At 29.1% G+C, this 24,911-nt stretch overlaps 2 protein-coding genes across 8 annotated transcripts in view; one reads left to right on the top strand and one right to left on the bottom strand.

Moving 5' to 3' along the window:
* LOC107440814 (uncharacterized) overlaps positions 1 to 24,911 on the top strand; it is a 651,143-nt gene that overhangs the window by 103,131 nt on the left and 523,101 nt on the right. The window lies entirely within an intron of this gene.
* LOC107440819 (tetraspanin-9-like) overlaps positions 1 to 24,911 on the bottom strand; it is a 231,209-nt gene that overhangs the window by 14,529 nt on the left and 191,769 nt on the right. For all 3 annotated transcript variants that reach the window (XM_043040728.2, XM_043040727.2, XM_043040730.2), the window contains exon 3: positions 19,743 to 19,839. The gene's annotated coding sequence lies outside the window, so the exon portion shown is untranslated. The remainder of the gene's footprint in view (positions 1 to 19,742; positions 19,840 to 24,911) is intronic.

The raw sequence follows: 24,911 nt of genomic DNA, 5'->3' as shown, positions 1-24,911 counted from the left end.
CTTACTCGAAATAGAATAGACAGAACAGTTACTAGCGTTAACAAATGTCTCGTTTCATCAGCCAGTCAGGATCGATACACACGCTGACGTCACTCGTCTAATTTAAAGTTTCGATCATAAACGTGTATCATTTTCACCAAGAGTGGCCTTTTTGTCCATATTGACGTTTTGTGCCATTTTCATGATTAGCAGACTGGCTGGAGAGATTGACAAAACTTAACATCAGTTATACAAACAGCATAATATTCGTTTAAAAGTGTTATTTGATGAGACGAGTGAGCCTTTTCTTAAAGAACAGACTAACTCTTCAATTTTAACACGATCTAAATCTCTACCTAATGACCCAACTAACAAAAATATCCTATTTTGGTGAGAGTTAAAACTTTAAAATTAAAGTGTAATTTATGAGACTCTCTCTACAGAGTACAAAATGGGGCGTATAAATAATGTCCATGCATACAAAAGGTCGTCACCTTAGACTAGAAAGAGGGCGTGGAGACCTTTTGATAAATGTCTTGTATAATATTACGCTTGGACGAAATCTCGGAGCTATTTTCAGTCTCCGATTAAACTTGCGCCTCGGCTTTAATTTCCTCGCTTTTCGTGAGGAGGAGACTTGTGCAAGGGCGGTTCCTCCGTGGGGCGCTGGACTCTATTATCGCAGTAATTTTAATTCATTCTATTGGTTTGGATATGTATGGTGGCTAGAACGGTTTCCCATAAAAGAACATCTTATTTATGGGGTGCATGCGATGGACCTTTTAAGAGTCAGTTACTGTAATTAGAATTTTTTTTTTATTGCTTTACTTTCGTTCTATTTTTCTTTTTATTGAAGAGAGTCCCATTATTTTTATTCGTGACATTGATTTGTCTTGTTGCTATTTGCGTCACTCATTGTTCATTTAATTTTTTTTGTTGCTAATTAGCGAATTATTTTAGGAGGTAATTTTACTCTGCAGCTCATAAAAGAAGAAATCAATTAATTTTGTTATAAATATATTTTAAAAGGACACCATTTGAAATGGTAAAGGTAAGAATAAAAAAAAACACACACACCAAAGTTTGGATTAAAAATAATACACTGAAAGTAAAAACCCAGGAGAAAGAGCAAAGAGTTAAGAATTATGTAAATTTATCAAAAGATATCTTTAAAAAATAAATAATTCATATACAAGGATTAATTTGGATTTTATGGAAAGTTATTTTTCAAAAGTCTGATTGTTTAACTAATTGACTTGAACTCTAAAGAAGCTCCAAAAGTTTTCCTATAAACACACTTATTATAGGAGAAGGATACGAAACGTACGAATTCATAGAACTGTTGTTCATAATAACTTTTCATTTATGGAATATAAAAAAGATTATTTTTATTAATAATCAGTGCAGTAGAAATATGATAATAGTACAAAGACGAAATATTCAGGTCAAATTCGTTGTGTAAGGTATTCGAATTCAAATTTATACATCACCAATTGTAAAATATAATATTTATAGAGCGAACTATTGCAGTTTTAGTTTGTGCGTCAAACAAAAGTGCAATTATGTACACTGTCTGGCCACTACCCTAGAGAAATGAATTCTGTTCATGGCGTGGAGATGGTTTTCGTGGTTTGGTCTGGTTCTTATGGTTGGATAAATGAATATTTCATTGCTCGATACTTGATTTGAGGACATTCAAAGACTAGTTCGGTGTTGTAAGAAGGCCGATCTAAATCTTATAGAATACGTTTGGGACGAATTAGAATACAGATTATGTATCAAGCCAAATCAACCCTCCTCCTCACAGCCAGATGCGATGGGAGTTGGAAGTTAGTTGGCCACCCGTCAAAAGTTTCCGCAGAAGTGCTTTCATCGATGACATCCTATTATTATGATGTGCCTCAGGATGTCCAGTGGGTGTCCGGGCATTAGAATATGCAGCATCTCAACCGATTCTTGCCATCTATCTTCTAAGAAAGACAATTTATCTATTTCATTTATCGAATTACTTTTTTTTTAAAAATCGATTGCAGCAAAGTTTTTTCATTCATTATTTAAAAAAAGTGTTCAGATTAAAGTTTTAGTACAAAGAATTCAAATCAAAGTTTATTTGTCATCCAGTATAGCTCGATGTCCTTCTGGTCATGGGTCTGATCGGTGGGTCGGGGTATGGGGGTGCCTCTCTGCTGTTGGCTCTGTCGTCTGCAGCAAGATTGGCATCCCAGCCATGTGGGTTTTGATCCTTCCTCCTTTTACTCATTGGCGTTGTGTGTTGCGGTACTCTAAATCGTGCGTGACTCGGGGCCTTGTACCTGAGAGTCCGCGAATTGCTTGATCTTCTGGTGCTGCTCGGGGTTGCTTCGTGATGACAATCTTCGAATTAAGTCCCCTTTTCATCAAGTATAAATTGTAAAATTTATAGCACAAAAAATATCGATTTTAGTTTTATGTGCCCAACTAAAATGCAATTATGTAAATCTTCATCAATTTTTACGTCTTCTAACAAAAACATTTTATCGGAAAAGAAACGCTATCTTTTTGATTTATCGGAATTCTTCGTTTAAAACGCATATCGGGAAAAAAATGATATTTTCTTTAAAGAAAAATGTCAGCTCTGATAGTTTTTATTCTCCAAATTCCTCCGGACGTAAAAGCAGGGGGAACTAAAAGGCAGAAAAAAGTATTCATCCGTTACAAAAGAGGTAGATGCAAGACGTTATGATTTATAGAATCACCATCCCTTGTAAATAACTGAGGCGGGCAAGCTTTCTTCAATTTGTTGACTGACTGCCAATTTCTTTCCGAGACGAGCTCTTGCGTTTATCATGTTTTGTATCTGTGTAACGAAATAAACGTCTCTACTTGATTTCTTTGTGATACATCCTCTGCTTCTGAACCATTGTTTCCCGGGAGTATATATTTAGGATGAGAACTCTATAAATCGATTGCTAATGACTTGACAGTAACAAACTTTTGACAATGGTTAAAATTTTATTCTAAAGATTCAACCGACTGATTTTAACCTTTAGATAAAATTGTTACTAGCCTGATATTTTTAGGCTGGGGAAAATTTTGCTTTTGTTTGCATTATGCACTATGTTCCCTTTTGTTTGTGAAAGTTTGTAACCAGGCCTGCTCGTAAATTATATAACGGAACATCTTTATTCTAGTGATCAAAATGGCGCTGCTGCACTTAAATAAATAAATGGAAAAAAACGAGTTGTTTACATTAGATGACATATTAAATGTCGACATTCAAAAAATGCGCTTTAGTTACCTTGACAACGAAAGAATTAGATAAAAAATATTTTGGCATTTAACTTAAATGGGATTTTGATGTAATGAAGAGCGTTGCTTTTAATGTATTTTGGGAAGTCCACTTGAAGATAAAAGTTTATTGTCTAGACGATGTAATAAATATTTATGATTAAAAGCATCATTAGTCTTGGAATGGGAAATTTGATTTTTATGTTGTGAGAACGATATAGTGCATTTGAAATTATTAAATAAAATACAATAATTATTTTTAAATAAAACTGATAATTTTTTATTATAAAGGAAAATGGAGAGTTAATAAGAATTTATTTAGATAAAGTTAGAGAGGAAATCATAAACTTCTGCAATGTGCGCAGAGATAAAAAACAAATTGTAACATCGAACTTCACCGAGCTTAAACTTGAACTAACGTTATGGTGAAAAATAAAAGTTTCTTGGCAATGATTTTGTATGAATATCAGCAAGTTGTTCATTGTAGAAAAATATGTCAACAACGAGTTCACCATTTAGAATTTTTATCACGTGATATCTTAGATTTATGTGTTTGGTTCTTTTATGATATTCTGAGTGCTAAGATCATTTGCATCATCACAATATGCTTCCAAGATTACAGGTTTGAAATCTCTTTGGAGCAATAATCCGAAATTAATTGTTCCTTTGACATATTTTAAGGCTCTCTTAATTATTGAATTTATCATTACTATACCATGACTTAATCATTGACTCTTAATTATTCATGTCCATGATTTCCTTCTCTAGAAATTGTGAAAAAAATAGGACATTACGAAAGTTATGCCTGGTCGAGTAGTTACAGCTAAGTATATCATACTATCTTTAAGGAATTTCCTCAGAATTTATCCAACAATCATTTTCATCTTCCCCTGCAGGCAGACACTTCTCAGTCGGTGTAGAGGCAGGATATGCATCCCGCACGTCAAATTTCTTTAAAACTTCGGTAGCATAATTCGATTGACTAAAAGATTTGTCACAATCTCTTGATATCGTAGCTTAGAAGAAAAAAAATATGCATTTTTATGAGTTACTTCAAATTATTTTTGCAATACCACAAATAACTCTTTTCTACTCTCATACAAGTACCGTGTCTTGTTTTCTGCTTCAGTTCTTTATTCATTTCAGTCTGCCATTCAAAGGTATTGTCTAAATTTATTGCTTTTTAATAACTCTCTGCTTCCATATGTTCCACAACTCAACATTCGATGAACAGTTGCTTTCAAGTGTTGTTTCAAAAGCTTTTAAATTCTGTCGATTTCTCAGTTGCACCTCTTCATCAGCTGTTTCTGGATCATTTTCCTCTTCATTGAAGAAGGCTCAGCATTGATAGATTGTTCTGGAATTCTCGATGAAAGAGTATTGGATGAGGAGTATTGTATTAGTTCAATTCGTGCAGCTTTACCCAAATGTCTCTTGCCTTTTTACGCATCGAAATTATATCACAAATTGATGAATCTATTGCACGCGAAAAAGTCCCTCGAGTAGCTATGTTATTTTTTTCGAACATGGCAATTTCTTGGTTGTACTTTTTTTGGATATCAGCTGGAGCACCATCGACTACCGGCTCTGGTTTTTACAATTCCCCCGGAATACACTTCGAAAGCTCCTTCATTCTCCATAAGTAGACAATTCAACCATCCACTTCCAGCTCACCCAATTTTGCGATCCCAGAAGTTTATCTGTGGTAAATATGCCCATCGTTTGCCCTTCTTTCAAACTTATGCAGTTGGACTTGGCAACAAAATTCCTATAACGCAGATAAAGTCGTTGTGGGTCCGTAACCTGATAAACTTTTATTATGAAGGAAAATGCAGAGTTAATAAGAATTTATTTAGATAAAGTTAGAGAGGAAAAATTTTATCATAAACTTCTGCAATGTGCGCAGAGATAAAAACGAAAATTAACATCAAATTTCACCGAGCTTGAACTTGTACCAGTGTGATGATGAAAAATAAAAACAATGCTATAATCGATTACGAAAACTATCGAAAATTATCCATAAAAGTTCATAATATTAACAAAAAAAATCTGTTTTCAACTCTCTTCATTACTTAAAATGTTCTTATCGCTTTTATTTTCATAATAAAGTGAAGATGCGTAAGTTATAAACAAGAAAGTTTCTACGTATTGTTGTAATACGTTGATATAATTTGGTAACTAATAATTATGCGACGTAAAAGAGTTCATTATTATTAATTTAATTAGTATTATATATTCATTTAGTATATATTAGTATTAGTTTTATACAATTAGTATTACATTATGAGGATAAGTTATCTATCGTTCTTAAAATATATTTCTAAACTGGAACTGAACAAAATCTTCAAAAATGTTCCAAAATGAGGAAGAAAAAGTTGAAGTAAAAGGAATTAACAACGGTAATTTTCATTTTTTGATCGTTGTGTTTTGGACTTATAGGGTTTCGTATTATCGATTAATACTTTTTTGCTTAATCCTATATTATATGTTACACGGTGGATTTGGCGACAAATGCGAATTTTGAGAGGGCGATACAATTTGTAATTTGTAGTTGTAAATTTGTCGAGATTCGTTGGGTATTGCTTTTTTTTAAAATTTATATAATTTTTTTTCATGGTATGTTTTTAGGTTACGATTTTCTATGCTTTTGTCTACGCCAAATTTTGGTGGTATTAGTAGAAACGCCATTTCGGTCTTGGCAACATTTTTTAAAATGGTGTTAAGCGTGTAACGTATACTAGGATTTTCTCATAATTTTTTCAGGCATAATTTTTTTTTTTATCTACGATTGACATCAAATTTCGACCTTCTAAAAATTGCTATAATAATGCACTTTTTTATAGTCTAAAAAACAAGTGCTTGTTATCAGTTATCCATAAGGAAAATCACAATAATTTAAAAAAAGCAAGTAAAGAAATTCATAGTTTGCACGTTAATGGAATTTTTTCTTAGGGTAAATTTCCCAGGAGCAATTTCCGTTGCGATATTTACCGGAAATAGAATATTACGATGCGGTTATTTTGCGCTTTTCAAGTTATGTAATTGCTTCTGACTTCATACTGAGGATCGCAGACTATAAAAATTAAATGATTTTAACGACGTGAATGCTTCTATTTTGAATTTCTTCAGGTGGTTTTGTTTTTATATCTACTACAAAAATCATGCCTATTATAAAAAATAAGGCGACTCCATCAAAGACCAGTTATAAAATTGTAGGTGAACGCTGCAATTCGATTAATTTAATTTTTTTTAAAAATGTATTTTGCTCCAACTATTTTTCTTTTATTAATCTTTGAGAAATTCTGATAAAAGAAATAAAAAGTATTTATGAATTTTTTCAACTTGTTTTATGATTGTTAAAAAAAATTTAATTCATAGTTCAAGTACCCGTGAACGCCGGACTTACGTGATTGCGAAACGGTTGAAAATTTTTCTTCCCAAGTACCATAAGGCGGATAAGAATGATTGGCTATTATGAACATTCTTTCGCACTGGCTTTCAGTTCAGGTGGCAAAGATGCACAAAATGGGACTCTACTTACGCCATTTAAAAAAATAAAGAAATTTTTAATATGATACTTGGGCTACTGTTTTAAGATTTTTTTCACAAGAAGCCAGACCGTGCTTGAAATCACCTACCGGGCTGGCAACCCTATTTTTTTTAAAATATTTTATATGAACCATTATGTTTTTTTTATATTTTATAACCGTCATTGAACAGCCTATCCAGTTCAGATGACTACCATAATATCGGTTCCAATATTATGGCTCAACATAATCTATGTATCATGGTTCAACATCATATTGGTTTGAACCAATGTTATGTTGAACTGTAATATCCATGACCTTCATAAAATACAGTGTTGAAATGTATCGTTTTTCCATTACAGTCGTTCGTTCATGTTCAATCGTGTAATCCAGTTTCATCATCATGAACTTCTCTTTTCATTCTCAGTGGCAGGCAAAATCTTCAGTAGGGTCTCTATTGCTTCCTGCCAGCTCACTTTCATCCTGCCCTCTGCGGATAAATCTTCCACGTTTTTCGCTCTGAAGCAATTCTTGCATCTCTGTCCTTCTTTTAGTATAGACAACAGAAAAGCTTCTTATCCTTTCGTGCTATTCAGTTTAAGAACGAATAATTTGCATCTTAATGTGGTTAAACTTGGCAGCAAGCTTGAACATGAAATATATGATGGTGAGGCACATTACAAACTTTTTAAGAGTGTACGCAGATTTTTGGTCGGTTAAATTGCACAGAGTAATCACCTTTCATTAAAAATTGCTTTCTTTTAATTGATTTCATTTTTGTTCTTGTTTGACTCCCTTATTTTAACTTGAAAACTATCCAACTGGTTTGAATTGTATTTTTATTGCTAGCTTGAATGCACGATTCACACCAACAGTGAAAGTTTAGTGGTTCTATAGGATAGACTAGGTATTCATTTTTGTGGCATAAAAACTTAATATGATAGACAAGTTAAAGAAAAAAAATGGAACTTTACTGTTAAATAATTCGTATTAGGGAACTTATCAAAAGTTATTCATCTTACGAATTACTATGACACTCTAAAATTAATTAACTTTATTACCCCATAATGATTGAATATTAGTATTTATTGAAATTAAATGAAAAAAATAAATAAAATAATATTAACATTTTGATTCCAAAATGGATACTAAAATGCTTAGACCAAATAAATAAAATGGGAAAAGCAGAGAAAAGAAGAATTATTAAAATATTATATTAAAAATTATCTAAAAATTATAAAATTTTAAATAGCAGTTAATACATAACTGCTTACTAAATGCTAAAATGCTTAGCTTACTAAACTGCTTACTAAATGCTTACTAAATAACTGCTTACTAAATGCTTTGCTTACTAAATAACTGCTTACTAAATGCTTTAGTCTATGCACTAAAAAGCTTAGACCAAATAAATAAAATGGGAAAAGCAGAGAAGAAGAATTATCAAAATATTATTTTAAAAATTATCTAAAAATTATAAAATTTTAAATAAAGTCAATTCTAAAGGAGGAAAAAGCATAATCTTATTGATGAACAATTATATTGTCAGTACATGAATACAAAGCACAGCTTGTTAATTTGAAATTTAGACGTTTAAATTTAAAAATTATTTTACCTGACACTTTAAGTTATTTCATTTGAATACCACGCATTTTAATTCCATTACTATTCAATATTACAATATACTATTAAATTCCATAACTATTCATACTAACTCAATTACTATTTTGTTGGAACCAAATTTATTTAAAAACGACAAATGTTTCGCCCATGCTTATGATTTTAACGACATTTGTGGAACATTTGGCGACATTTTTGCCATATTGGCTTGAACCCTTAGTGGTTAAGAATTTTCTTCTTTAGTCTTTGTTTCGATATGTTTGTTGATTTTGTTTGTTCGATAAGAACTAATGTGAATTCCATATCGTTACTTAAATTTTAAATATATATTTTTGACTACTTTAGAAGCAACACATTCCTTTTAAGTCCGCTTTTTCATTGCACGACACGATAACAACGACAAACGGTTTGACGATACAGTAAAATACATTCCCACTCACCGATACCATTTACTAAGAAATTAAAATTATCACGTATTTGTAACTTTTAATGCAATTTTTAAAAATTAAATAATATAATTAGAAATAATATACTTATTTTACTTTTTTCTTCTTTTCTCCAAATATTGGACATGTACCTAGGTCATTATAGACCCTTTACCATATAGCCCAAAGCTTGGCTACTGGTCCGGTTCCACCCCAGCCTAGGAACGAGCCCAGTCAGCGAGAATTTATTGAGAATTTTGAAGTATACAAAAATGCAATATATTTGATATATACAATGGTTAAAAATTACAAAAGATCAAATATAGTACAAGTTAATTATTGAATTGGATACATGCAAGTAACCAAGAAGTTGAATTGGAATAAAAATTAGAAATTGTAACACATAGTAACAAAAATAAAAAAAAGGAGTATTAAAAGAAAAACAAAATAATTTTGAAGGCCGTAAACAATTTGTTTTTGCCTAGACTAAATAAATAATTTTGAAAAATATTCTTTTTTTTAATTTTTTTTTACAGAAACTGAGGCTCAAAACAACCTCAAAAAAGTTTATGAGGTAATAAACACTTTCAAAACTACTTAAAAAGTCAGGTTTGATTAAAAGTTTAATAAGGAGTCGTTTTCTGCTAGAAAATTCATTACGTTAATTAATTTAGAGTTTAATCTTTTATTTGTAAGAAAGTTTTTTTTGCCAAATATATAAATTATTAATACTTGGAAGTCGTGTATGCCATGTACTTATTTTACTATCCAACATGTGTGAAATTGAATTGTGTTTGAACTGTTACAAAAGATGAAATAGTATTTAAATGTTTTTCCATTTATAAATTATGGATTCCACTAGTATAATTTCTTTATTAACAATTATTCTTCTTTTATAGACATAGATGGCACTACTACTAGTTTGTGTTTTCAACAAAACAAAATAGATGAAATAGTTTGGCTTGAAAAATCATGAAGAAAATCATTCATTATTTGAAATCATTTTATTTTCTTCATCAGAGTCTGCATAAAGGGTTTTAATAGTAATTCGGTTTAAAAAAAAACCGCAATCTCACTACGGCCAGCTCATTTCTCTCGGTACAAGCAAATGATGTCCGACAAATGAAAAAGTGAACCATTCGACAAAAATATAATTGTTCCGATTTGATAGGCGTCGGGTCATATGCGCTCTAATACTGTGGCTGATCTAACTTAGAAATTGTAACGATAAAAATATATTCGTTTAAAAGAAAGCAATCGTTAGAGTCATCTGATAGGAAATCAGTATAATTCAAAATGCAAGCATACTGCTGTTAGGCACATTACCATAACATTTCTTTCTAATATAAATTTTCAAAAAGAAAAAAAATCTCAGCAATGATAGTTACCGGAAACACTCCTTCATGTGGTCATTTAGAACTTTTTTTAATTTTTTTTTACGGAAAATAATGGCTCTTGGCTCCAAAGTTGTAAACGACTCTCTCATTAAATATTTGCCTTTCTTTTTCCATTTTGATTCCTTTTTAGGGATCTAAACTGCAAATAATGATTAAACCTTAAAAAAAAAACTAACACGTTTTATTTGCCATTTTGAGAATCACGGGTGAAAGCTCCATAGGTTAATAAGACACTGTAAAAAAAAAAGTCATTTTAATAAAACCAAATTGCTCAACATCTAGATGCGTTGCCTCTCAACGTTTGCAAAAAAATAAAATTACCTTGATTCTTAACACACTTATTGTGCCCCTACGTGGCAGTTAACACGTTTTACTGCTACCTTTTTTTGGCCATTAAAGCAGAAGGGAGTATGTCGTTTTGCTACCATCCGGAAAGAGATAAGGGCGCCGCCCCATAAAAGTTGCTGCGCCCCTGCCGATAAGAATAAGACTTAGTAGCAAAGAGGGGATGTCTTCACGCGAATATCGTCCTTTAAAACTCTTAGAGAAAAATTCCAGATTTTACTTTTTTAAAGGTTACACTTTTTGCTGTTACTCAACCTAATTTTTTCTACTGCAGAATAAAGGATGATATCAACGATTTGCGCCATTATGGTTGACCCTAGGGTATTTCCTGGCGATTTTCAATTTATTTGGCATTGCTGTTGTGGAAAAATGATATAGTTGGATGTTTTTTTTTTGTAGCATGAGTTTTAGCGAGCAATCAAAATATATCTACGGATCGTAAAGTTTAGTGTTTTTGAGAGTTTATACAGCCGTGCAAATTAAGATACATGGTTTTAGATCAAAATAATTCTTTGTTTTTTAACCCTTTGTATGGTATTGTGATTTATATATTGCACTTGTATCCTCTTGTGATGATAACATAGTCGCACGATCGAGTTTTTTTTGTCGCATAAGTTTTAGCGAGGAATAGAAATATATCTATGGACCGTAAAGTTTAGAGTTTTTACCGTGGTGGAAACTAAGATACACAATTTTAGTTCAAAATATATTGCACTTGTATTCAAAGCACTGGAAATAATGAGCTTTTTTTCGTTCATCATTTATTAAAAATATTTCACAAGCCAGTTATATTAGTAATATGGAGAGTTCAAATAAAAATATTATTAGAATATTAATATTATAATAGAGAGTAATGATCTTACATGTATTTAAAAAGTAGAGTTTGTCTCAAAATTTTAAGGAAATTTTGATATGTACCTATTATCCTATTGTAAAAAGTTGGTTTTCCTGTCTTTCCAAGTCTTTAATATATTTGTAACTATTCTAAACTAAATAAAAAAAATTGTGGTTTTTACTTTGTTCTAAAACCTCATATCACGTGATTCTTTAATAGGCGTAAGCCACATGTAATTTAATTATTTATAAAATGTGGGATGTTCTTTTTTTGCTATTCTTTTTATGTGTGTGAATATACTGTGCGTAACATAAAAGAGGGATTATCCTGAATAATGTTTGATCTAATGATCGGATCTTTACGTTCTGAGACTTAATTTCAATGGTTCAAGGGGGTAACCTCAAAAATGCAAATTTTAAAATCTAATTTTGATAAAGTCGTATTTTTAAAATTCCATTTCTCAGAAACTATTCGACCGCTTTTGCCTCAAATTTTGTATTTTGCCATTTAAAATTACATTATTTAGAATGAAGTAAAAAATCGTGCAAATTATAATTCATAATTTGTTCGGCTATTATTAATAAATATAATAAATATTTACTAACAATTATATTTCGCTAGGTCCTTAGGTAAACGAAGTAATAAAATTAAACGAAAAAAAAAAATTGAAAAACCTTTAGCCATGCAGCTCAGATCTCGTACCAATTACTTTTGGATCAAGTATATGCTCTCAACTTTATTGGCCAATCTGATAAGTAAAACTTTCATGTCGACTTAAGTTACCTACTGAACTTTTCAATCTCTTTCCATCGCCCCGGTTTTTAATAAATTGCTTTACAAAATAACTACACCATGACATAATTTAGAATCTAAACAACATAGTACAATAGTACTATGAAGTACAGGACATGATTTCATTTTACGAAATCAGTACTAACGAGTGCTAAATATACTACTTAGCAAAATCAAAGTTCATGCTAACATTTTTTGAAATGGTATCGTAATACATTTTGTGAAGCAGAGAATTCAATATAATCATTGTTATGTGATTTATTACAATGAAACGAAGGGTAGATATTTATGCTCGTATGGAAATTCAAATATTCAAATGCATGATTCCGTCGGTAGTAATAATATTGTATTTAAAATTTCGACATTTGATGTGGAAGTTGTCGGAAGTAAGACAACTGCCGAAAGAAAAAACGATTTCGTTATAATCATAGATGTTCTCTTAATCGTGAATTGAGCCCGTTCAAAAGTGATAACTCAAATTCGAAATTCGGGTATCGAAATATTGTATTAGAAAATAGGTATTTAAAAATCCATGTAGAGATGTGGAAGCAGTCGAAAAATTGATAAACAATTTCCAGAAAGAAAAAAAAACAATCGGAAAAGGTAGTGGATTTCAGCTGGGATCAGCGTCAAAAAGTTGTTAACCCAAATTTGAAACTTACATAACGTAAAAACATCGTATTAAAAATACCTGAATTAAAAAAATATTACCTGAAAAAAAGTTATTGAAAATCCAGAACTCACTAGAAATTTTTGCTATTGCGTTTTTCTCTAACTAGCATTTTTTTAAGTAGCAATTTGCCACTTCCTTGTCGACGAAATAGCGCTCTGCCGTTGTATATGTTATTAATACCATATTTGAGGCTTATAAAGTAATAGTTATTCGTGTTCTTAGTTTTATTCCTTATCTTAATTTATTAAATATAAATTGTTTGATTTACAAATAATATATTAAAAATTATTAAGGAATATAAACAGAAATTTAAAGATATATTAGATTATATTTTTGTTAAAACTTCAGTTAAATTGTTTAAGCTCAGCATTTCTTTAATTTTAGATAACTCTTTAAGATATTTTTGTAAGGAAAAGTTTTAATTCGAATCATCTCTTGAATGTAATTTTTTTGGATCATCTAGGTTTTTTGTATTCAAATATTATTTTTAAAAATTTTTCCCTATTCGATTCTTATAAAACTAGAATTTTTCATTCAAATGACTTCATCACTTATTCATACATAAGACCGTATTAAGAATTTTTTCTTGAAGAGATCTTGAGAAAAAGAACTTGATTTAATCTCGCTTTTTTGCTATTACAAAAAGTTTAGCCCAACTTCCTCCACTATTTCCCTTTCTTGCAAATCCATCCACTTTTGTCTTAAGAATAAATTTTTGAAAAGTGGAAATCCATTTTTTCGTTCTGTTTCACTCGCGGTATTCATGAGGTATATCATAAATAAGTTTTGTGGCCTACGGTGACATCTTTTAGGTAACCATTTTCAGATTTTTCATCTTTTTGAATTTATTTTTTTCCCAGAAAAATATTGGCCAGTGATTTATGGCTTTTGCACTTTTCATCGGGAGGATTTCAAAATTTTGTTCGATAAACAGAACTGGACGATTTCATCAGCTGAGGAGTGAGGTTTTGTTTTGAAACTTCCTGTAGTTAACGATAACGTGATCTGAAGAACGAGTTCCTCTGAAGGATAATGTGTAGACAAAATGGAAATTCTGTTATAATTACCGTACTGTACTGTATCCTTGTAATAAATTTAAAATGTACGGTATTCAAACAATTCATTTAGTAATTTTTCCGTTCATATGGTTTACTGGAAATTCTGGTTTTCAAAACTGCAGTTCTTATTACTACACAGAGCGAAAAATATAAAACTGAGACGTAAACCGAATAAATAGTTTTTATGCCATGCTCGAAGGTATCATGACGAAGGTAATTAACAAATTTTATCCAAACCATTACCGAAAAACATTCCTTGCTTTTTTGTGTTTCCATTGAGCCAGAAACACGGTAAATTCAGAGATGCCAACTTGCCCCGGACGGCGAATAAATATTTTCGAGTGGTAGTTTATTAATTACGATTCTTGGTTTAATAAATTCAATTTATTAGGCTTTTATCCACCACTATTTCTAAATAATTTGAAGGGTTATATAATTCGCCATTTAGTTATAGTTAAGTCGTGCTAAACTTTTTAAAAGTAAGCAAAATTAGACAATTATTTGCAAATTTTAGTTAGTAGTTATTTACCGTTTTTTAAATTATTTTCGCGTGTCCGGAGCAGTTGGCATCTCTGTAAATTTTACCATACTCTGGTAGGTTTTGTCATAAAAAATCTAATTTAAATATATTTTTGCATTCCAATAATGCTCTTTTTGCTACTATGTTTCTTAAATCATTCCTTTACTTCGATGCACTTTAGATGCCTCTTTGATAAAGTATCTTTGCTAAACTAGCTGAATATCCATTCTTCGTAGAAAAAAGTAAGCAATCAATATATTATCACTACGGAATCATGTACAAAATTGATTTTCATATATACCAACAAAAAAAAAAATGAATGAAACTAAAATAATATTTTTTTCATTTATAATATTTTGTCCTCTATAGCAGTTTCAAAATATTATATTAAGCAAAGCACGTTTTTCGTAGTTCATACCATCAGAAAAAAGATTGATTGCATTCAGTATTATTTGACATGATTTACCACAATCTCGCAATTTTCACTTACAGATACTGTAATATTTCTTTTGACAATATCTATATTAAATCTACCCACTATTGATGCAGTCTTAATAGCTATCAAATAATCTAATCATAATACATTTTACCTATATTTGCACTTATTAAAAATTACACCAATTACCATAATATCAGTAGTACCTATTACCAAAATTAATTAAGCATCATTGGTGTCAATATTTTACATTTCTCCTGAACAAATTAGCTCTATTTCTCAATTAATTTTGCTTTGTAGTACTTAGAGTATACAGCGTTCGGTAAAAGACCAAAAAAGATGAAAATAGAAATCCAAAAATGTTATGTGCAAAAATACTTTTTAAATAATTGAAAAAATACCTGGCGCTTAAGCAAGAAAAAAATGTTATGTAGGAAACATTTATCCACAAACAGCGTTTTAATAAAAATATTGACGCGAAACTTTATTTATTTATTTAAATTGTGTGAATAGAAATCTCAATCTGCGATTTTCAAATAACCCGAATCTCCACATTTAAATTTAAAATTGTGTGAATACGAATCTCGATGTTTGATTTTAAAATCGCGTGAATATGACTTTAAATATTTTACTATAAAATCGCGTGAATACGAATCTCGGTGGTTGGTTTTAAAGTCGCGTGAATACGAATCTAAATATTTGATTATAAAATTGCGTGAATATGAGTCTCGATGTTTTACTTTAGAATCACGGGAATACGAATTCCGATGTATAATTTTTAAGTAACTTGAACACGAATCATAATAGTGGCTTTTTAAATAACGTGAATAAGAAACTCGATATTTGGTATAAAATCGTGAAAATACGAATCACGATCTGCGATCTTAAGTTGCGTAAGTAATCACGATGTTAGATTTTAAATCATGTCATTTTAAATCACATTTGTATGGGCAGAAAAAGACACAAAAAAGTATCCTTTTTCCCCGCTGTAATTCGACAAAAAGGCGAACTTTCTTTGAGGATTATATTTTTCTTTTTTATTAATTGTAAAAAAACGTTCAGCTATGGTGGCAAATTTTCCACGAACGGCGTTCATGTATATCTATCATAAAGGTCTGCTTATGTGACGAATCTGTAAATTTTTACTTCCCTGCTATTTAAATAATATTTTTGCTTGCATGCTATTTCAATGATACTTTTTGATTCCTCGAATGATACTTTTGCTTCCATGCTATTTAAAATATATTTTGCTTCCATGCTATTTAAAAATATTTTATTTAGACAATTCTCTTCCTTCTGTGAAAGATTAATGATGCTTTTGCCCCACTCTATTTAAGTGATATTTTTGTTTTACTGTTGTATAAATTAAATTTATGCTTTTTTGCTATTTAGATGAATTTTACTTCCATGCTATTTAAATGATACTTTTGCTTCAGTGCTATCAAACTGATATCTTTGCTTTCATGCTATTTAAATGATATTTCTTGTCCTCATGCTATTTAAAGGAATTTCTACTTTCAAGCTATTAAATTATTACTTTCGCTTCAATGCTATTTAAAACACATTTTGCTTCCACGCTATTTGAATTATACTTTCTCTTTTTTCATGCTATTTAAATGATATTTTTGCTTCCATACTGTTTTCATGAATTTCTACCTCCAAACTATTTGAATGATACTTTGATTCCATGCTTTCTTTGCTATTTAAATAATACTTTTGCTTTCGCTCAATCTAAAATGTTTGTTTTCATTTTTTTAAAATCTTATTTTTGCTTTTGCTCTCTAAATTATTCTTTTAAATGATACTTTTTATCCATATTATTTAAATGATATTTTTGCTTTTATGGAATTACTGATTAGTGCATTTAAAACCAAATATGGCTGGTGCAATATTTATTTTCTCTTTATACTAAATATTTGTTTCTTTAGTTAACACTATAATAAGTCCCAAGTGAAATTTCATATCAGTATAGTTTTTCTTTCAGCTGTTTTACTAGTGCTTCAATATTTTTAAGTGAAAGATGATATATTTTGGCTAATATTTCCTTGTCTACGTTTATTTCTCTAAATTAAGACACTGTAATTCTTCTAACTTAATAAAGCAATAGAAGGTTAGTTTTTGTTTAGAGATGTTTACGATCCTATCTTCCGTGCCTTTGGGAATTTTTAAAAAGAAACAGAATCCGTTTTCTCTCGCTTTATTTATGTTAGCAAACAATCTTTTGTTCGTTTTACTTATTTATTTTGAACTAAGGCTAGCTTTATTTGACAAAATTTGTTGGTTTTAGAAGATCGGTGTACAACGTGATGTTTATGATACTAATCTCTTGACAATTTTCGTGAAAGTTAAATTTAGATGGAAAAAATTTTTTTTTGAATTTTTGTTTTTAGTTCAACTGTAAAGTTCTGTATCATAGTATATACAGTAAACCTTAATGATTTAATAAAGAGATTTATCTTTAACTTGTTGCTTTCTGGTTTTAAACGTAGTTTTTAAATTTTATTTCTTTATCTCAGTATGGTGTAAAATTTTTTTTCGTCTTAGAACTTAAAAAAAATTATTTAACAATAAATTTTAGCGATTAAAAATTCGATTCGTTTCTTTTTTAAATTTTGTTTTGCATCAACGTTGAGAAAATTCGTTTGTAATAACTAAATTATAAAAAAAATTGTTTCTATAAATAAAATTTTTTAAATTCAAAAATATTGAAGCTAAACTTAAAAAAAAAAAAGAAAATTTAAAGGCAATTAGAATCCAACAGCAAAAAATGCGTAAACTGCAAAAAATTCTCATGTGATTGTATTTTGAATAACACATGGTGTAGTTCTTTAATTTGAAATAGACCTTAAAATCATCGCATATATTTTGTAACAGAAAGTGTAAAAAACTGTAGAAGTATTTCATTTGAAATCACACAATTCTCGCTATTTTGCATCAAAAAGTGTTAAAACCAATGAAGAAGTTTTAAATATGAAGTATCTTAAAGTTGTATTTCTCGATACTTTACTAAAGAAACCTGTAACGAAGTCTTTATTTTAAAATGGCATTGCTCGATATTTTATAAATGAAATTGTAGCAACGCATAAAGAAGTTTTTCACTTTAAATATCTTAAAACTTATTTTTATTTAGTTTGCAATAGAGAATTTAGAAATCCATACATAAATCTTTATTTTAATTATCTTAAAATCGTATTTTTCGATACATTACAAAAGAAAAAGTAGAAACCTATAAACCAGTCTTTAATTTGAAATTATTTAAAGTCTTTTTTATCGGTACTTGGTAAACGAAATTTTGAAAAATTAGTAATAAGTCTTTAATCTGAAACATCTTAAAATCTTATTTTTCGCTGCATTGCAAAAGAAAAAGTAAAAATCCATAAACACGTCTTTATTTTAAAACTCTTAACGTTGAGTTTCTCTGTATTTTGCAAAAGAAAGTGTAGAAAGCCTTAAATCAGCATTTAATATGAATTGTTTAAAAATTGCATTGCAACTTTGTAATTTGAACGATATCTTGCTACTGAAATTGCAGCACAATAAAGAAGTTTAGCAGGTCCTTTATTTCAAACATTTTAAATCTTATTTCTCTATATTTTGCAATAGAAAATGTAGAAATCCATAAACAAGTCTCCAGCTGGAAATATTTCTAAATTGTATTGCTTGTTGTTTTTGACTTTCAAAATTTTTCTAGGCGAGCAGTTTTAAACTTTCTTTTATATAGCATTCTACAAGAAATTTCTCTACAAACAAGCACAACATACCGAATGCTTTTTCATAAATTTTAAATCCGTTTCAAAAAATAATTTATCTAAAATTGATAAATGCTCTTAAATTTAACAAAGTTTTATTATAGGTAAAATCTTTGTTTTGAATTGCGCTAAGAGTCTATCTTAACAATTAATAGTTCTTCTTTGGTTTATATTTATCGTTTTTATATTTGAATAACAATAGTAGTCCAACATTATTATTATCCATAATTTTAAACTTTATGAAATGCAATTAGTTAATAGAACAATAAACAAAAATAATTAATTGATAAAACATTTCTTTCAAAAAGTTCAACTGATTTTTGGCGAACAAAATATAATTTTCAACAGTATAAACAAAAGAAAGTCAAAAATATTGTCATAAAGACTCAAAAATATTCGGCTATTTTCAACGAATAAATTTGAACTCCTTCTTCTGTTTTTGTCAAAAACATACTCCCTCAAGCAGGATTAATTTTATTCGAAATGTTCAAAGTTTCCAGTCAAAACTTTGATAAAATAACAAATAACTTTTAGAAATAAAATAAAAGGACATTTTCCAGAAACTCGTCCAAGAGAGCTTTTCAAGTGAATTTAATTCGTACAGTTCCAAGACTTATCTAAGGCTAAATATTTATAGTATCAAAAATAATATATTTTTTAAGTGTTTAATCACCTGTTTTTTAGAAATGGAATTAAATTTTTTTGTACAATTTTATTTCGAGACTTTAGGGAAATTTGAAGAAAATTGATTTTGAAATTGATCTTTTATGAACTGAAATATAAAGATTACACATTTTTTAACATTAATTTTACAATTAGGTAGTAAAAATATTTTTTCAAAAATTTAATTCAGGAAGGACCATCTTCTAAGCAAAAAATAAGCACTAATTTATTAACAAAGGCGATATAGTGTGGTGGTTGTGTAAAAGTATTCAAAATAAAGTTAAATAGCTTGGAAGACTATAACGATAAGCCACATTTTAATATTATAATGACACGCCTCAAGCTTTTTGACTATAAACATTAATGATTTATTTTAGAATGAAGAGTAATTTTAGAATGAAAATTCCCACGGTATAAAACAATAGATTGATGCAACAGATAATAATGATTGATACTGACCTCCGCAGATTGCCCGATGTACCGACATGGTTTGTGGATCCAAATGGATGTTATATCTCATGTCACATTTCATTTTCTGTATCTAATTAGGATTCACCTGTTAACAAATATTATTTCTCTTAGTATTGTTTGAACAGTAATGTAAAGAAATCGATAGAAACATATATAATAGAGTAGCTAAATTCACAAATTTTCATAAGATTTTCTAATATCTTCAAAATTTTCCGTTCAATCAAAGTTAAGAAAACCATTGTTTATAAAATTTAAATACAATAATATCGAAGTTTTTATTTCGACAGCATTTTATAACACTGATGTTGTATATCCACCAATAATTATCGTGATATTAGAATTTTTTTTATAATTACCTTATCGTTAACAATACCCCAATATTATTGTATTCAATAATCGTCGTTGCGATAAAAGTGGTAATATTATCGTTGTTGATAATTATTTTGTGCTTGAAATTTGATATTTATGACATGAAATTTTATTCGTGATATATTGTGAGAATGACTAACGGATCATTAAATTATCATCATCATCATTGGAGCAACAGACCAGGATAGGCCCAGGCCTTCTCGAGGATTCTCTTCTGTCCTGACCTGTTCTCAGCAAAGGTTCTCCAGCCCTTATCTACAGAATCGGACCATGTGATATTATCGTTGTTGATAATTATATTATACTTGGTATTTATCGCATGAAATTTTATTCATGCTGCATTGTAAAAAATATCTACTATAATATCTTTATTGCAAAATAAATCAATGCTTTGCGATATATCACCGATACATCATCATCACGATAAATTACATTACTTAGCATTTTCGTACGGATTTTATAGATTTAGCATGCTCATTATAGAATAAAGAACTTAAAAATATTTCCAAACACAGAACTTTAGAATTGACTACTATATGTTGCTTAAATCTATTTTAAAAATAGTATCACAGTTTATGTATAAAGCTAGACTAAAAAGCTTTATATATTCTAGTCTAGCTTTATGAACGGTGGTTCTAAAAATAGTATCACAGTTCATATACGAGTATTAAGGGTGGTTCTAGAAATAGTATCACAGTTCATATATAAAAGGTGACTCTAAAAATAGTATCACTGTTCATGTATAAAGCTAGACTAAAGTAGAATAGTATCCAATAAACAAGTTCAGATTTCGAAGCAACCTGAAAAGAACAACAAAAATAGTTCCCTGGAGATGGCGATCATTGGTCTGCTACCCCAAATTATACAAATTGAAGATACTTATTTTTGTATGCTGCCCTTCTTAATAATATTCGTTTTCCACTGCCCACCATATTTACACTCGTCATTCAGGTATCTGCTTGGCAGATTTGTTGGCCACTTTTTCACGAGAAAAATATTAGATGGACCAACGTTGCTCCCACAGTAAGGACAGTTAGTACAGAGAATGAAGGAACATCCATGCCTTGTCCGGGATTCGTACCCAGTACCTTTCTGATGCAAGGGCAGGTTTCAGAAAATTTTCGTTATTTGCGTAAAGTAAGTTATGATGTTTTAATGCTTTTCAGTATTTGTAGAGTTTATACTTATCGATCTAGCAAGGTTTTCATCGGTTTAAATTAGTTAACTTTTGAATGTTTGGAAAATATCTACTTATTCGGTCGTTGTAATATCGTTGTAAAACTAATATCGTTGTATCGTAGTTGTAATAACGTTGTAAAACTAAAAAGAAATAGCTTTAAACTTTAATCATGAGTAAGTGGCAAATTTTCTTAAAAAATTATTTTTTGCAATTTCCATAACCATTTCGTGATCGCGTGGTTTGAAATACTTTATGAAGTAGTTATTTTGGTTATTAAAAAAAATAATGTTGATTTAGTCCAATAAGTATTGAAACTTGTTTTAAGCAAATTCTTCGCTTTATTAATGAATAAATCGATTCACCAAAGAAGGAAAATAAATCATCAAGGTTAATTGCTAATATATTTCAAATGATTACCTTTTGAATACTCTTTTTGTTATAAATTAAATATGATTGTTTCTAAATTCACTTTTATTATGGAAATTTATATAATTTTGTTTATTTTCGATACAATATATTCAGACGTGAAATGTAATATATTCAGATAGAAAGATCTGCTTTTTATTATTTCAAGATTCATAAATAAGTATTTATAATACATTATTCAATCGCCAATACCAAGAAATGTGCGACAATTTTAAAAATCAATTCAAACAGAGCGGAAAGAAATAGAACTGTATACATTGCTGTGTTGTGATCAGAAAACCTAGTTATTTTCACAAATTTTCAAAATTAGTTACTAAGTTCATCAATAGATGACCCCAGAACTGAGAAAGCTGTCAAACAAAAAAAGCTATTGACAAAAGTGGCAAGCACTCGTCCTAAGTTGTAATTTTAAATGAAAATTCTATTTTATGGTGTTAGTTAAAAAAAGAACCATCTGTCGAGGCACTTTTATAACTAATTTTTAAAAATTTGCTAAAAAATTAAATTTATAATAATGTTTTTGAAACAGAACAGAGCTAACTGTACGTTTCTTTCTATTTTTATTTAATTGAATCTTTATATTATTGATCATTTTTTAATACAAGGTATGCTCAAAATCTGGAAGAAAAAGGTAAAAAAAGACTCGTTTTTTCAATTTCTGCCTGCAAAATAAATAAAAAAAGTCACACTCTTAATAACTTCTGAAACTGTCGGGATTTCACGAACAATTAAAAAGATGAACTTTGAGTAAACTGATTAAATAGTGCATACTATAAAATAATTTCTGAAATCAAATTCCAAAAAGTTCTTTTTTTTTTAAATAAAAATACTTACAACACAAGTCGGGGTGGATGATTCCAATAGTTTGGTTAGAAAACCAGTCGTATAAGTTCGAAGATCATATTTTTCTTATTTGCTCCTTATTATTAGATACTAAAAGTAATTTCTTACACTAAAATATCTTTGCAATCCTTATATAACTCGTTTGACACAAAGATTTCTTACCTAATTCATACAATTATATATATTCTTACAATTTATGTTATTCAAACTAATATTACTTGTAGAACTTGTAATTTTTTACAAATCTTTTAAAAAAATGCAGTTTTTATTTGCCGAAATTGAAATCGGAAAGAAATCAATTGAATAGCTTCAGAATTACTTTTCCGATTGTCTTAATTTATAAATATCTTCAGAATGTAAATAAATTTATTAATAACAATCCCGGTAACTAGCTAGTCTGTAGTATTTCGAGATTTTAAATAAGTAGAAGTATTTCAAGTATAAGTAGAAGTATTTCGAGATTTTAAATCGGGCAGTATAAAATCAAGACTATATGTAAGCAAAATAAACTACTAAAATCTACTCAAGTGTGTGTGAATTTAATTTTTGCGTTTTACACATGTTCGTATGGTATCGTGGCGACTGAAAATTTTTAGTACAACATATGCTAACATTTAAGAGAAATGTGCTAATTATCTCAATGGTATATTTGACGAATAATAAAACAAATGAGCAATTTTGTCAAACTGTGCACTACCTAAGCCTTAAATGCGTGTACATAAATATTTTCGCTCGTATACATATACTAACCATTTGTTCAGTTAAATTTACTTTCAGTTTTGTATTTTACATTAAATCTGTGGTTATAAGAGCTACAATTCTGAAAACCAGAATTTCCTGTAAACCGTTACTGTATGAACGGAGAAATTATCAAATTAATGGTTTAAATATCGTGTATTTTGGTTTTATTAACCAGAATTATGTTGTTTTTTTTTTAATGCAGAAATGTCTTTACCATATATTAAGGTACTTTTAACAGAATATTTTTTTCCGTATACAATTTATAATTATGAGTATTATTTTGATTTAACAAGTTTTTAGTTTTTTTATACATAATGTAGAAATTTTATTTTTCTTAAAATAATTTTACGTAGAAAAAGTTTTTATTACAAACTTTGCTTGCGTTGTCAAAAGGCATATTTATCACAATTCGCTGGAATACATAAATTGTTTTTGTCAAAAATTATTGACATAAATTTTTTTTTTATTAATAATTACGTAGACGTAAGTTGTAGACAAAGTTAGTCTTTGCCTATATAGTTTGTTTTATACAAAGTTTATTTTTTTTTTATCAGAATTTGCTTACGTAAACAAAAAATCAATTAGAAATCTCTTACATAGAGAAACTTTTATCAAAATTTTCCTACGTAGTAAAAAAAACTATTTAAAGCTTTGCTTACGTGAACATATGCTTTTTTTCCCAAAACTTATTTAGGAAAGCAAAATAAATTTTTATTAAAACATTCTCACGAAGAAAAAAGTTAATTAGTAAAGACAAAAGCCATAATTTGCTTCCATTAATTTTTTTTTAAAGTTGTCTTCCACTATTTTAAATATTGAAACAGAATCTGCAAGTATTCTCTAACAATTCTGTTACATTAGTTTTCATTAAAAGCTTTATTGCAGTGTCGAAAAGTGTATAGAATTGCTCTTATTAATTTAATATTCGTCTATTCTAATGTGTCCAAAAGAATATTGTGTATGACACGGAAATGATTAATAGCTTTTAATATTTAGTACAACATAATAGATAAAATTTGCTACTGATAAAAAGTTTTTTTATGGCAATGTGAATAGTTTGAGATAATAATGATTAATAGTACAGACAATTCACACGGGGTTGAGTTCATGAATGAAGAATTTTCTATAATAGAACAGACAATGAGAACTTTTATGAATATCTTCGAAACTATTTTATAACATTTAATATTTTATTCTTAATATTAATTTTAATATGGAATTTCGTGGGACAATAAGTAGAATAAAATCTACTAAAATTGCATGTGATGATATTTAGTTTAAAGATAAATAAGAATGTTAATAAATAAAATTGCGATAAAAGTTGCTGGTACGATGTTGATTAGATTTAGTAATCGAAATCAGCTGATCTCAATCAATTGCTATAACATACTGATGTGAATCCTTGCTTTGAATCAACTTATATACTTATTCAAATCACTTTTGAAGATGGAATTGAAAGGAATCAAAAAACTAATTCGTATGAATCACATTGTTATCTCTATGCAACTTAAAAAAATCTTCTATAAAGTCTAGTTAGTTTTCATTCATTAAGTATGGTAGAAAAAATATAATATCATTGTTTAGCTGCTTTTTTTTAA

The sequence above is a fragment of the Parasteatoda tepidariorum genome, chromosome 5 (assembly GCF_043381705.1).
Source record: "Parasteatoda tepidariorum isolate YZ-2023 chromosome 5, CAS_Ptep_4.0, whole genome shotgun sequence".
In the NCBI taxonomy this organism is placed as follows: domain Eukaryota; kingdom Metazoa; phylum Arthropoda; class Arachnida; order Araneae; family Theridiidae; genus Parasteatoda; species Parasteatoda tepidariorum.
This window is presented reverse-complemented; position numbering and strand designations above follow the sequence as displayed.